This window comes from Spermophilus citellus, assembly GCF_964194105.1.
Source record: "Spermophilus citellus genome assembly, chromosome: 15".
Lineage (NCBI taxonomy): Eukaryota > Metazoa > Chordata > Mammalia > Rodentia > Sciuridae > Spermophilus > Spermophilus citellus.
In genome coordinates, this window is record NC_138195.1 from 69,668,717 (window position 1) to 69,681,897 (window position 13,181).

At 44.4% G+C, this 13,181-nt stretch overlaps 1 pseudogene across 1 annotated transcript; it reads left to right on the plus strand.

Annotated features, from left to right (window-relative positions):
- The first annotated feature begins 1,286 nt into the window (after positions 1-1,286).
- Positions 1,287-11,775, plus strand: LOC308634421 (stearoyl-CoA desaturase-like; annotated as a pseudogene). The gene is made up of 6 exons: positions 1,287-1,298; positions 2,016-2,298; positions 5,399-5,529; positions 7,720-7,925; positions 9,371-9,603; positions 11,592-11,775. The product of its transcript is annotated as a stearoyl-CoA desaturase-like (transcript).
- The last annotated feature ends 1,406 nt before the right edge of the window (positions 11,776-13,181 follow it).

The window sequence follows — 13,181 nt, forward strand, 5'->3', positions numbered from 1 at the left end:
ATCCTCCTGTTTCAGCCTCCCAAGTTGCTGGGATTATAGGCATATGCCACTGTGCCTGGCCCCAGAATCTTTTATTGAGTTCCTTCAGACCAAAGATTTTCTCATTGCCAGAAGGTGTTACTATGTCCTGAACCAACTTATTCTTTCATGGCATTCTCATTTTTAGCTGGTGAGTAATCTGATAGCCCTTAAGTATTCAATCCATACCCACTAGTTAAGTTGTGACTTGGCTTTGAGATCCCCTTGACAACTTAGGGATTTTCCCCACTCAAGCTCAAGAAAAAGGAACTATGAAGATAGAGAAAAAATCCCTGTGAATGTCCAGAAATTGGAATTCACACTCCTGTAGTACAGTGGGCCCGCTTATCTATGATTTAATTTTCTGTGGTTTCAATTGCCATTGGTCAACCATGGTTCAAAAATATTAAATGGGAAATTCCAGAAATAAACAATTGATAAGTTTAATATTATATACCATTCTGGGTAGTGTGATGAAAGAGTGCTGTTCTAATCCATCCTGTGTGGGTTCCTTTGTGCAATATACTCATATTAAACAACCTATGCAACACTTAGCCAACTTCAAATCAACTGTGGCTGTGGCATGGTACTAGTGCATAGTGTCTGTTACTCTCTGTACCTTCAGGCATCCACTGGGATTTTGGAACATGGCCCTACAATTGCCATTAAATGCTAGATTCTATCATAGTGAGACACCTACAATCTCCCTATAGGACCCAGTCTTATTTCTGTCATGACTGCTATTCTTTCCAGTGACTCCTCAGCCTCTGTAAACCCCACAATGTCACATGATTTTTTTCCATACATACTAGCCCTCTGTCTGCAGCCCTGAGTTCATATGCCTTCTCACACACAATTCACTTACTCTGAATTCAAAAGCCAAAAGATTAAAGGGAAAATGCAAAAAGAACAGAGTTCAATCTGAGATGGACTTACAACACTTGAGGCTCCCTAAGAAGACAGGGGATCTTAAAAGGAATCAGCAGCACCTCTCCTGCATTCCATAGCTGTGTTCTTCAAGTCCCTTTATAAATTGCCAAAACTGTTGAAGACAAAATCATCACAAATTTACTCATGGATCTAATTGGTTGTTAATTGGGAGTCAGGATCTAATTGCCTTAATTCTACAAAGTGACAATGAGACCTCCCATTGGACAATAGCAGAACAGTGGACAGGTAAGGTAGGGACAAGGAAACAGAACAATAAGGAAACCTTGACTACTTTGGTTACTTTTCTATGAGAGTTAAATCCACAGAACTTTCTTATCATGCCAATTCAGGTACATGGAAACCTCCTCTTTCCATGAAAAACTTGAAAAACTTGCCTATTAGGGGAATTATCTACTTCTCTAAAGCTTCAGTTTGATTTTGTGGCACTCACAGAATGAGTGACACCATTTTGGATTATTCTGGTCTGTTAAGGCCTGTTAGTATAGGAATTTAGGCCAAAACACTGATCTCCTATAATTTTTTTTTACAATGGCCCCCAAATTCTGAATTCCATGCTATCCTTTGAGCTTCTAGGTGACTTGTTGGTAAGGGAGAAAGTTGAGATCTCCAGAGAGAATTTGGTCACCTCTCCCAAGTCAAACTGTCCTCCCCTAGTGGGCCCTTTCCCCTCGTGGGCATTTCTACTTCCACAGATGGGAAGTTTGGGCACTTGGTATCCGATTTTTGTTTCCTAAGCTTTAAAGTAAAGAAAAATCCAGCAGTGCATGTCCTTTTATACATATGTGCAGATTTTCCTTTGTGTGCTCCTAGGGGTGTGTTTCCTCCCCTCACTCCTTCTGCCACTCATCCTGAGATGTTTTTCACTCCCAAGCCCTACCTTAACAGTTTCTAGAAACTTTTCCTTCCACCTAACCCTAGTTAACCTGGACTCTGGGGCAGGGTAAGCACCTATACTGCACCCTTCCCCCATTCCTATTGGAGAGCAAAATGACCCTGCCGCACACAAGCCTCTTTTTCATCTGACTCTCCACTTACTCTCCTTCTAGCTCTCCAGCTCCTACACCACCACCACCACCATCACAGCACCTCCCAACGGGTGCCCGAAGAATGGAGGAGAAAATTTGGAGAAGGACCTTCTCTACTTGGCAGAAGAAATCCGCCCTGAAATAAAAGATGACATACACGACCCCAGCTATCAGGATGCAGAGGGCCCCAGGCCCAAAACTGAGTTTGTCTGGAGAAACATCATCCTCATGTGTCTGCTGCACCTGGGAGCCCTGTATGGGGTCACACTGGTTTCCACTTCCAAGTTCTACACTTGGCTCTGGGGTAAGCAGGTTTCCTTGTCCTGAGCCAGTCCCCCAGGTTTCTCATTGCTTCTTGATAAGGTGGGTTGCTCCACAGAGTGGGCCCCTCTCTGTCCAGGTTTTGCCAGTTATGTGTCTTTGGTTGCTTGAGATACTGAATGGGCTGGGGAAAGAGCGTAGGGAGTTTGAAAGGCAGGAATGTCAGTTCTGGGGGTCTCTTAATGTGGTATTGGGGAAAAAGCCCTAAGACCATGTGCAGAAGTTGGAGTAGACAAATGGCCTTTAGAGAGGCAGATGTCCCAGAGAGTTTCTGTTTGCGTCATTTGTGTGGCAGCTTGTCAAAGCTTACTTGCCACTAGATAACCCAGAGGAAAGATGGTAGAAAAAGGAAGAGGTAATTCAGAAAAATACTTTGACCTGACCCCTTGGCTAGTCCAGATTCCTTTGTCACACAGGAAGAATAACAAGGCTCCTGTCTGACCTAAGTTGCTCAGATGTGTTGCTGTGTTACTCTTGGAAGGTCTCCAGGGCATAGCAAATGCCAAACAAAAGGCTCTTGGAATGAAATAAAGTTGCATAAATTCTGTTTAACTTCTTGACATGCCAGCTCCTTCCCTCTCTCCAGATGCCATGAAGTGCCAAAGATCCAGTATCTTCTAACTCCAGTACTGCCCCCCTACCCATCTTCCAGGGGCTGCTGTAGTGAGAAAGAGAGGGTTTCCAGTTTCTGTCTGATCCACCCTTATTTCAGGGACCCATCAGGACTCCTGATGGCCTGCCCCCCTGGATCTATGCCTTTGCAGGTAGATTCACCTCTGTCCCTGAAGCTGAGCTGGGAGGGGGAACAGGGAGCACTAGAGATCCAGGTGCCAAATTGCGGCTCTATGAGGAGTAGGGAGCCAGTATGCCCTCTCCAGAAGACAATCAGAGATTTCCTGGAACAACCTCAGGTGTGGGGGACTTTCTAGCAGATCTTTTGGAGGGCAGTGGGTTAGAAGGACTGGTCAGTCAGGAGATAGCTGGACCCTCTATACCTCTTAGGTCACATAGGTGGTAAGATGTGCTCCCTTGAGCACTGACTTGACAAATCTTCCTGATGTCACAGGAAAATGCAACTGAGAAGATCTCTTTTCTTAGGCAAAAGACCAGAGACCAACTGGGGACAAACTCATATTTTTAGGACAGGAAGTTTTATATTCCCTGCCCCAGAGGCACTTGGTGGGAGCAGGCCAGGCAGGAGGTCACACCATCTGCATACCAGGAAGTGTTGCTATGTGTGTGAGGGGAGGTGACTTCAGTTTTCCTACCAGTGTGACCCTCCATACTTAAGCTCTGACACTTAACCTCTACAGAATCTATTTCCTTATTTGCTTAGCCATCAACTGCGAACAATAACAGTTCTTCCATTGACAGAACAAATCTAACTGACTGAGTCTCTTATTTGACAGACAAATAGGTGTGGATTGAACAGGCATAAAAGTGCCTGTGATCTTGTCCCAGTACCCCTGTTAAGATGGGAGGCATGTGCTTTGGGATTCAATTCCCAGAGCCATCTGCACCATTGAAACAGAAGCTCTGTTTTGTCCAGAGTCCTTTCTTTCCTCCTGGTGACTACAGGGCTCTGGTTCCACTGTGGTTTGTCCAAATAGAGGTGGAGTTAGACACTGAATCAGGGAAGAAGATCTCAATCACTACATGGCCAGAGGCCACATATCACTTGGGACCTCAGTCCGGCTCAGAGAGAATGTAACTAGAACTTTCCTTGAGACAGACCCTGGCTCTGTGGCTCTTCTGGGAATCCTGTAGGAAGAACAGGATAGTGTTCAGGAGGTAGGAAAGGGAGAGGAGGATGCCTGCTGTTTAGGAAACTATCTCCAGTTGCAGGACACAGGGCAATTGGTTACAGCATGTGGTATCTCCAACTGCAATTAAGTAATTGGCCCCCGAGGATCCACTGTTTCTAGCTGCCCCAGGAATGAAATATTGTTAACAGTTTCTCCCAAGGCCTCAGCCTCTGTCTCCTAGTGCTGCCTACAGAGGAAGACTCAGGCTTAGGAGGTCCCACATATATTGTCCTGCCCCATGACCTCAAGGCCCACACTCAGCAGATCTTCCTAATTAGAGATACATGTGACACCTCCTGAGCCTGTAGGCCTTGAAGACAGTGGGGCAGGACAACATTGGGGTGCTCCATTGTCAGAAACTGGATGGTAGAGGTGGAACAATCACTGCTTATTGTCAGAATACTTTGCTAACCCTGGCTTCAGTTTTCCTACCAGTGTGACCCTTGATACATAACCTCTGACATTTAACCTCTACAGCATCTATTTCCTCAACAGCAAGATGTGGTATTAATAGCACCTATCTTTTTCAATATGAGAATATTAACATCCATGGTAAAGCTTGAGTCTCTGTGCAAATATGACTGCGTGAAGGGCTGACTAGAGTTGCACTAGCTACTGCAATACTAAAATACCTTTGTAGCAGCTGGTTGATAAATATCCACTGCTCTGCATATCCTAGGTGGATCCTGTACCATACAGCTTCTTCAATTGGTCAGTGCCCAGATTACTTTAGAGAAGGTCAACTGAATGTCCATGGAGATAGGACCTTGAATACAGTCCCTTCAGGTTGCCAATGATGGTGACACAGTAGTGAGAGTCTTATTCCCTTTCCCTCTCTGCCCCCTTATTTCCTGGAGCCACTTATCCCATCTCCATCCCTGGGTGGAGAGCGAAGGGGTGATGTTATTTATTTATTTATTTGGTACCAGGGATTGAAATCAGAGGCTCTATTTTGTATTTTATTTAGAGACAAGGTCTCACTGAGTTGCTTAATGCCTCGCTTTTTGCTGAGGCTGGCTTTAAACTTGCAATCCTCCTGCCTCAGCCTCCCAAGCTGCTGGGATTACAGGCATGTGCCACTGTTCCCAGTGATGATGGTATTTTTTAAAGTGATAAAATACAAGGCCTCAGAGACCAAGGCATCCTAGGGTTCAGGGGTAAAAGATCCTCACTCAAAGTCTAAAGATGACCAAAGTGTGTCATCAGGAGAGTGTACTTGATATCCTTCCTCTGATGGGAATCACACTGGTTGGGACTCTCATTGTCTTGTTTTGGCAGCATATTTCTGCTATTGGGCCAGTGTAGAGGGCATCACAGCAGGAGCTCATCGCCTGTGGAGCCACCGGACTTACAAAGCGCGTCTGCCCCTCCGGCTCTTCCTGACCATTGCCAATACCATGGCGTTCCAGGTAAGAGGAGGACATTAACTTTTGTGTCTTTACCCTGTCAATGACCCAGGGAAAAATTGAGGGGATCTGAGCCTGGACGGCAGCTCCACCAGGACATTTGTTGCCATTTCCAGTTTCCTGTGGTCACCTGAAGGACAGGCTTGGTGCTTAGGTCCATTGAGCATGGGATACTTGAGAGTCAATGGAAAGGGAAATAGGAGGCAAAGAGGAAGGGTTCTCAAGAAATGGGGTTATTTTTCATTCCAAGTCACTGGGTTGACAGTCTAGCTGTTGTGATCCTCTAGCAAGAGGCCATAGCCCACACTCTAGGTCCTAACCCTGGTTTGCTCCATAGTTATTGAACAATAAACTCATGCTTTAAGGAGACTATTTTGAGATCCCACCACAATGGGATAGAAGGAAATGTGCCACAGACTCATGAAATATGTTTCTTTAGATAAGAGCAAACACTTCAGAGCCCCCACTTTGTGCCAGGCACCATGCTGGGCACTTGACATAGATTACCTCATTAAATCCTTACACCATCTTAGGACCTAGGGCCTATTATTACCCCCCGTTTAAGAGATGAGGAAACTGAGCTGCTGAGAGGGTAGATCGACCAACCTTGGGGTTCTGTCTTGGGCTGCCATGCTGGCTAATTCAACTATGAGGCTGGTTGAGGCACGAGTTCATAACAGAGAAGGAATGGAGAAAATCAGGGAAGGGGACTCTCATTAAGTTATAGCAATGGGCGCAAGAAGGCTTATAGTGTGGGCTTACCTTACAGCAAGAGGAAAACAGAAACCAAATTGATCCCCTGTGTCTTGACAATATCTGAGGTGTTTACCACATATGAGTAATCAACTTGGCCCTAGGAACTTACACCTCGAGGTTGCTGATGTTATGTTTGTGAGGCAAAGGCAAAAATGAGAAATTGGTTCTTTCTTTTTTCGGAGGGTGTGTGTGAGTGGGTACCAGGGATTGAATTTGGAGGCACTCATCCACTGAGCCACATCTCTGGTCCTTTTTATTTTTGTATTTTGAGTCAGGGTCTTGCTGAGTTGATTAGGGTCTTGATAAGTTGCTGAGGCTGGTTGTGAGCTTGCAATCCTCCTGCTTCAGCCTCCCAAGTTGCTGGGATTAAAGGTGGGCCCAGTGTGAGAAATTGGTAGTCTCTTGAAGGGATGAAAATAGTACCAGACCATCCCAGATGTCCTCTGCAAATGTGCTCATGGTCACAAGTTTCATGCTGCCCTTATATTGGGTTGTTAGCTGTCACTTGTGAAAGCATGAGCATCCATCTACCCATCCATCTACACAGACCAGTGTCAGGAGTGGAAAATGAATTACAGTTTTCTTTGAACCATCCCAAGGTAGAGGTAATACTCTTTTGAGAATCCTTGGTGGAAATGCGCTGATTAAGTCTGCTTAGTTGCTGGTGACACCCTGTTCAAAGGGGGTTCTGTGCCTCACAGAATTTATTGGTTCAATAGCCTTGAGTTCAAATGCCAGCTGCCCAGAGGTAGAAGAGATATGGGCGCAAGCTGATAAGCTTTTAATTGTGCTAATCCTGTTCACAACCTCATTTTTGTTTATCTTGAAGAAACTTTCTCACAATAAATCCTTCTGATGTTTAAACCTATAAAATAAACACATGGAGCCCATTCGTGGCCAGTCTTTCCCCACGAGGAATTTGTTTGGTCCACCGAGTCCCACTTTTCTCTATATTTGTGTTTGTTTGTCTTATTTCTAATCCTCTCACCGCCTACATTCAGAGAACTGATCAGACCTCATGCTGGTTTGCAACAGCCCAGGACCCCAGGCCCCAAGACTCTGTTTATACTCTCTGTGCCCAGGGATTAGGCACCTTAAAAGAACCTTGTTCTACATAACTAGCTTGAAGAATTAAAATGTTCTTCGTAGTGAAATTATCTGAGCATTGGGGTTTACCTACATCCTCCCCACCATATAACCTTCAGGGAGCAGCAGTGCTGTTCCTGTGGTCTGGGACTGTAAGTCACTTTTCTGCACAAGCTTCAGAGTATGTATGCAGAAGAGGCCAGGCCCCTCCATGCTCCTTTGGAGCCAGACTCTTGGGGACTCTGTGAGGTTAGGCTGAGAGCCTTGGGCCCTTGCAGACATCCAGGCATTGGACTTCTCCCAGGAGGGCATCTCTCCTCAGGCCTGCGTTCCTCTTCTCTGTCCCTCCAGAATGATGTTTATGAATGGGCCCGAGATCACCGCGCCCACCACAAGTTCTCAGAAACAGATGCCGACCCTCACAACTCCCGCCGCGGCTTCTTCTTCTCTCACGTGGGTTGGCTGCTCGTGCGCAAACACCCAGCTGTCAAAGAGAAGGGGGGAACCCTGGACCTGTCTGACCTAAAAGCTGAGAAGCTGGTGATGTTCCAGAGGAGGTGAGTTAAGGGAAGATGGAGCTGGGGATGTGACTCTGGACACCTGAAGCTTAGGGAACCCATTTTTTTCTATTAGGTCTTAGAAAATAATGGTCAAGAATTTACTGTAAGTTCAAACTCATTTAAAACTCCAGTATTTTAACATTCCACAGGCCCCCAGTCTGTAGCTTACTGCTCTGTTCCTTCCTCTCCAAGCTATCTTTATGAAACCCATTAAATTAACAAACTGACTTGGGATAATCATGGATACAAAAAATAAATGTAGCTGAGAACTTACCTTCAAGAACTTTCTACTCTACTGGGGTTATGGGGGTAATCCAAGTATCCAAATAACCATGATATAAGGCAGAATATTGTGTATACCTGAGAGGTAGAAAGAGGAGGGAGATTACTGAGGAGGGAACTGCTGGGAAGGTATAATGAACAGAGAACAATCACAATCCACCTATAGATAGAGACTTTCATATGTATGGGAGCAAGGACAGTGGAACATAATGAGCCAAAGCCTCAAGGAAGTTCCAGGAAGGATGTCCTTCTGCTTGGAATATAGGGTGGGACAGGAAAAGGAGCACAGTGACAGTTTCTGCAGATTCCTTTATGTGAATTTAAGATTTTATGCACTTAGAAACAGGAAACTACTATTGGTTTCCTCTGCAGTAACAGGGCACAGAGGTGTGCTTCAGAAAGGCTGCTCTTGGGTAGGTAATCACTGAGCCAGAGGGATGAGAGGCAGGGACACAGGTTGGATAGTAGGAAGCACCCTGCTGGAGAGGCAGTGGCAAGAATGGAAAGGAGTTGGAGGCAGGGAATGCCGGTGACATACGAAATCAAAGATGTCTGCTCAAGGGAAGGAGTCGGACAGTCAGCTCCCTTCAAGTATCAATGGCCTGGTCTATATGGGAGCGAAAAGTGGGACAGGGCCTCTGCAGGGACAGAGACTTGCAGGTGATCAAGGACACTCACTGTGCCTCCTGACAGAAAAGCAGAGCAAACAATTAGGGGAGGTAGTAGGAAATGGAGGTGTTATACAAAACACGTTCTGTTCCAAAAGAGCGTGATTGGAGAAACAATGCAGCCCTAAGGCAGACGGACAACAGCCCAGGCAGCAGAACTTGGCTGGTAACTTTGTGATTCGACCCTCACTTGTTGACCAACTCTTCTTTATGGTCTTATCAAATAAGCAGTTTGAGCGGGAGCCAAGTGTTCCAATCCTTGCTGCACTGGTTCCTAGTGTTATCTTAGAAAGTCATTTAATGCCTCATCTAAAAAGTGATACTATATACTCAAAAGATTTCCCACCCATTCCCCCAGGCTGCTTTTTGCCCAACTGTACTCATTGTGTAGGAGAAAAGTCATTCCACAGCTTAGCCCAGTGAGAGTGGACAATCCAGATGAAGTGTGTGAATCCTCGATCCACTGACTAAATGTGTGATGTTTCAATGTAGGTACTACAAGATTGCTGTCCTGGTGATGTGCTTCATCGTGCCCACTCTAGTACCCTGGTTTTGTTGGAGTGAAACTTTTGTACACAGCTTGTATGTTGCCACATTCCTGCGATACGCTGTAGTGCTCAATGCCACCTGGCTGGTGAACAGTGCTGCCCATCTCTATGGATACCGCCCCTATGACAAGAACATTGAACCACGTGAGAGTCTCCTGGTTTCACTGGGAACTATGGGTAAGACAACAGTACACAACCATATCTAGGGATCAGCTGATGATAGTATTCAGCTTGGAGCCAGAAACACCAGTTACATTTGTTCTTATGACCTTTTTTGTATCTTAGTTCTTCCACTGAAAAATTAGGAGTCACTTTTGGGAAACGCATAGGAGAGTCAGGCAAACAAGGTTTTTGTAAAAGGATGCTTAAAAATAATAGTGCCTTTTATTCCAGGTCACCCAAGCCATTTCCAAATCCTACGTATATTGAGTCCTTTTCAAACTTTCCTTTCTCCTGTCACCTCTGACCTGGCTGTAGGCATACTTGGGCAGAAGAAGCATAAATAGAACATCAGGGTCAGTGGACAGGCCAGGAAGCCATGTGTTTTATATTTAATCATGTTGTATAAAATGTGGAAAAAGTAATTATTACAATTTAAAAAAGGATAATGCTCCGAAAGCATTTTTTATCCCTTTACTATAGTCTCATGAATCCCCCCACCTCCTTTCAGGCATCTTCTACCATTGTGCATATTTTTACCTTGACCTATGCTGTGCAATTTTGACATTTTCCATAGAAACGGAATAATCCAGTTTATTTATCTTCACTTGTTTATTGTTCATATCATTACTACTGGCATGTGTCTTGTATTGTAAACAGAGCTAGGGTGAACTTCCCTGACTCCAGTCTCCTTATGACTACCAGTTCAAAGTGGCTGCCAGCCTTACCATTATCACTGGTGTCATTCACTTCTGTATACCTCCCTTCCCTCCCTCTCTCCACCCTTTGCTCTCCTCCAGCTCAGGTTCCTGCCATTCTAATCTTTTCCCTTTTTGAAAGACCTCCCCTCACAGTCAAAAGTGCACTCTCTCTCTCTCTCTCTCTCTGAAAAAGCTGACCTTCCCCATGAGCCTTCCTGGCTACCCCAGTTACCAGCTGTGACCTTCTTCTTCACTTTTCTCTTGTGTCTAGGTATGTATCTTATTTTATCTTAAATGGAATGCTGATAGGTCAAGTGAGTGCTTATTCAGAGCCTGAGAAACCAGTCATGGAAGTGAGTGGTTCTTTTTCAGCACCTGTAAGGCCTTCGTGTTACCACACACCATTCTCTCAGTTCCCATTCCAGACAACCCAGTGTACAGAGGGACATGAATTTTTAGAAGCCCTGATTAGGGTCATCTCTTTTGCTTATTGTTCTCCACATGTTTATTGTTCATATCATTACTACTCTAACTGGGGACATTTTTATCCTCAAGAGTCCAACAAATTCTTTTATTAGCTTTTATCCCAACTTGATAAGGCTCAGTTTTGCTAATGTTGGAAGCTGTTCAGAAAAAGAGAGTTCTGCCAAGGGTTGGCAAAATATCAGTGGAGTTTCCAAACATTTGTCCTCCATAGAATACTCCTCCATTGAGAGTACCTGTAGTTTCCTCTCAAAGTGAAAAGCTAATCTCAAAGAGTTCTCAATCTCAAAGGTTAGAGGGAAGCACTCAGAATTTTCAGACTGGTTCTGTTTTATCAGTGCGTTCCCAATCCCAGGGTCAAAGTTCAGAGAATTAGAAGTCAGAGTAGCCCACTATGAACCAGCAGTGACTGAGAAATCTCTAGCCTGTGGCTAGCCCTTACCTCTAACTTTTCCAGTCAGTCTGTTGGAACCTCTCACCCTTACAGGAGGCATCAGGACAGTAAAGAAAAGGTGTGTTTCCTTACTCACCTTTGTAACAGAACCATCTTCTCTATCATCCTCCTATCCCTTGAGAGAAACTTCCCTCAAAGGATCAAAGGATCCCAGACAGAAACGGTTGACCAGAGCCTCTGGACTTGTTGCTTAAGATGTCTCTGGGGGTATCTATTTGCTTCACAGTTGAACACTGAGTTCATTCATTCATTCAGTAACAGCGAGTTTCTCCAGGGCTCAAGGTACCCTGCTAGGTAGGAAGTGTGCAAAGATCAGGAAGAAAGCAATCTACTGAGCTCCCTAACTTCTCTCTTTGCTTTTGTTCCAGGTGAGGGCTTCCACAATTATCACCATGCCTTCCCCTATGACTACTCTGCCAGTGAGTACCGCTGGCACATCAACTTTACTACATTCTTCATTGACTGCATGGCCGCCCTTGGTCTAGCTTATCCAAGGCTGCCATCTTGGCCAGGGTTAAAAGAACTGGAGATGGAAGCTACAAGAGTGGCTGAATTTGGGGCTGACCAGGATCCTGTTCCAAAAGCCAGCTGAATATAAGTTTAATGTTCTGTCAATTCACTACTTCTTAATGCTACCAGGATGCTAAATGATGACCTTAACCCATCCCAGAATGGTATTCTTGTAAAATGCATAACTATTGAAAGGCAACAACTCTCCTTTACTCTGTTAAGCAGATATCCTTTTCTTCCCTCTCTTTTCATCCTATTGGTTTTTTCATTGCTTTGTTCCTATCACCTTTCTCTTCTCCCTCATTGCTTCCCAGGCAAGGTGCTGGTCAGCTGTACTATGTGTCTTGCTTTCAAACCCTATCACCTTTTCTAGAGTATAAAAGTAAAGGTATTTACTCCAGAAAACTCTTTTTTCTTGAGCTGTCATGAGCTTAAAGATAGGTGGCTAAAACTAGAGATGCAACATCTGGTATGTTACTAAGTATCATCAGCACATTTGCTCCATGGATGAAAAAATAACTTTATTTGGCACAGATCTTACAAAGCAGATAAACTATCAAGAGAAAGTTAGCATGCAGGGTATGACTCCTAAGTAAGGGTAATGATGAATTGGAAATAAGGTGCAAGGAAAGTTTCTGTGATCAGACCCATTTGCTTACCATTCAGAGACATGGAGTCGTTCTCTGTCTGACAGTGAAAAGGAATTGCCTTGGAGCTTGGCAATGCCAGAACCCAGCACTGAATCTTAGTGTCTCGATGTAATTTAGCCTGAAAATACAGAAGAAGCACTTACTTAGTAGAAAAAGGGGTCTTTGCTGGAGAACAATTTTATTTTTCTTAAGATTTCTTGTTTCATAATACAAGAAACCTTCAGGTTGGCTATGTCCAGACTTGATATATAAAATCACTCATAGAGTTTTGGGCATTCCGTGAGCTGTTCCTCCAACTTCTTTCACTATTCTCTGCTCCCATATTTGTGATATTAATTGCACCTCTCAAAATAATAAGATGACTGTGTAATTTCCAAACAATCAAATTAAAAAGGGCTTTAGAAAGTGGAGGTGTGGGGCCTGGGGATATGGCTCAAGCGGTAGCGCACTCGCCTGGCATGCGTTCGGCCCGGGTTCGATCCTCAGCACCACATACAAAGAAAGATGTTGTGTCCGCTGAAAACTAAAAAAATAAATAAATAAATTCTCTCTCTCTCTCTCTCTCTCTCTCTCTCTTTCTCTTTCTCTCTCTCTCTCTCTTTAAAAAAAAGAAAGAAAGTGGAGGTATGTCAACCAGAACATATGTAGACATGGATACTTTGCTTGGATCTTCAAAATATTTTAGAGTATTTACTTCTGAAAGAGGATGTTGAAGAAGTTTGAAGTAGAAGGGAAATTATATAGCTTGCCTAATCCTCCCATTGCTGGACAGGTGATGGAGAAGTTGAGGGACAGCAT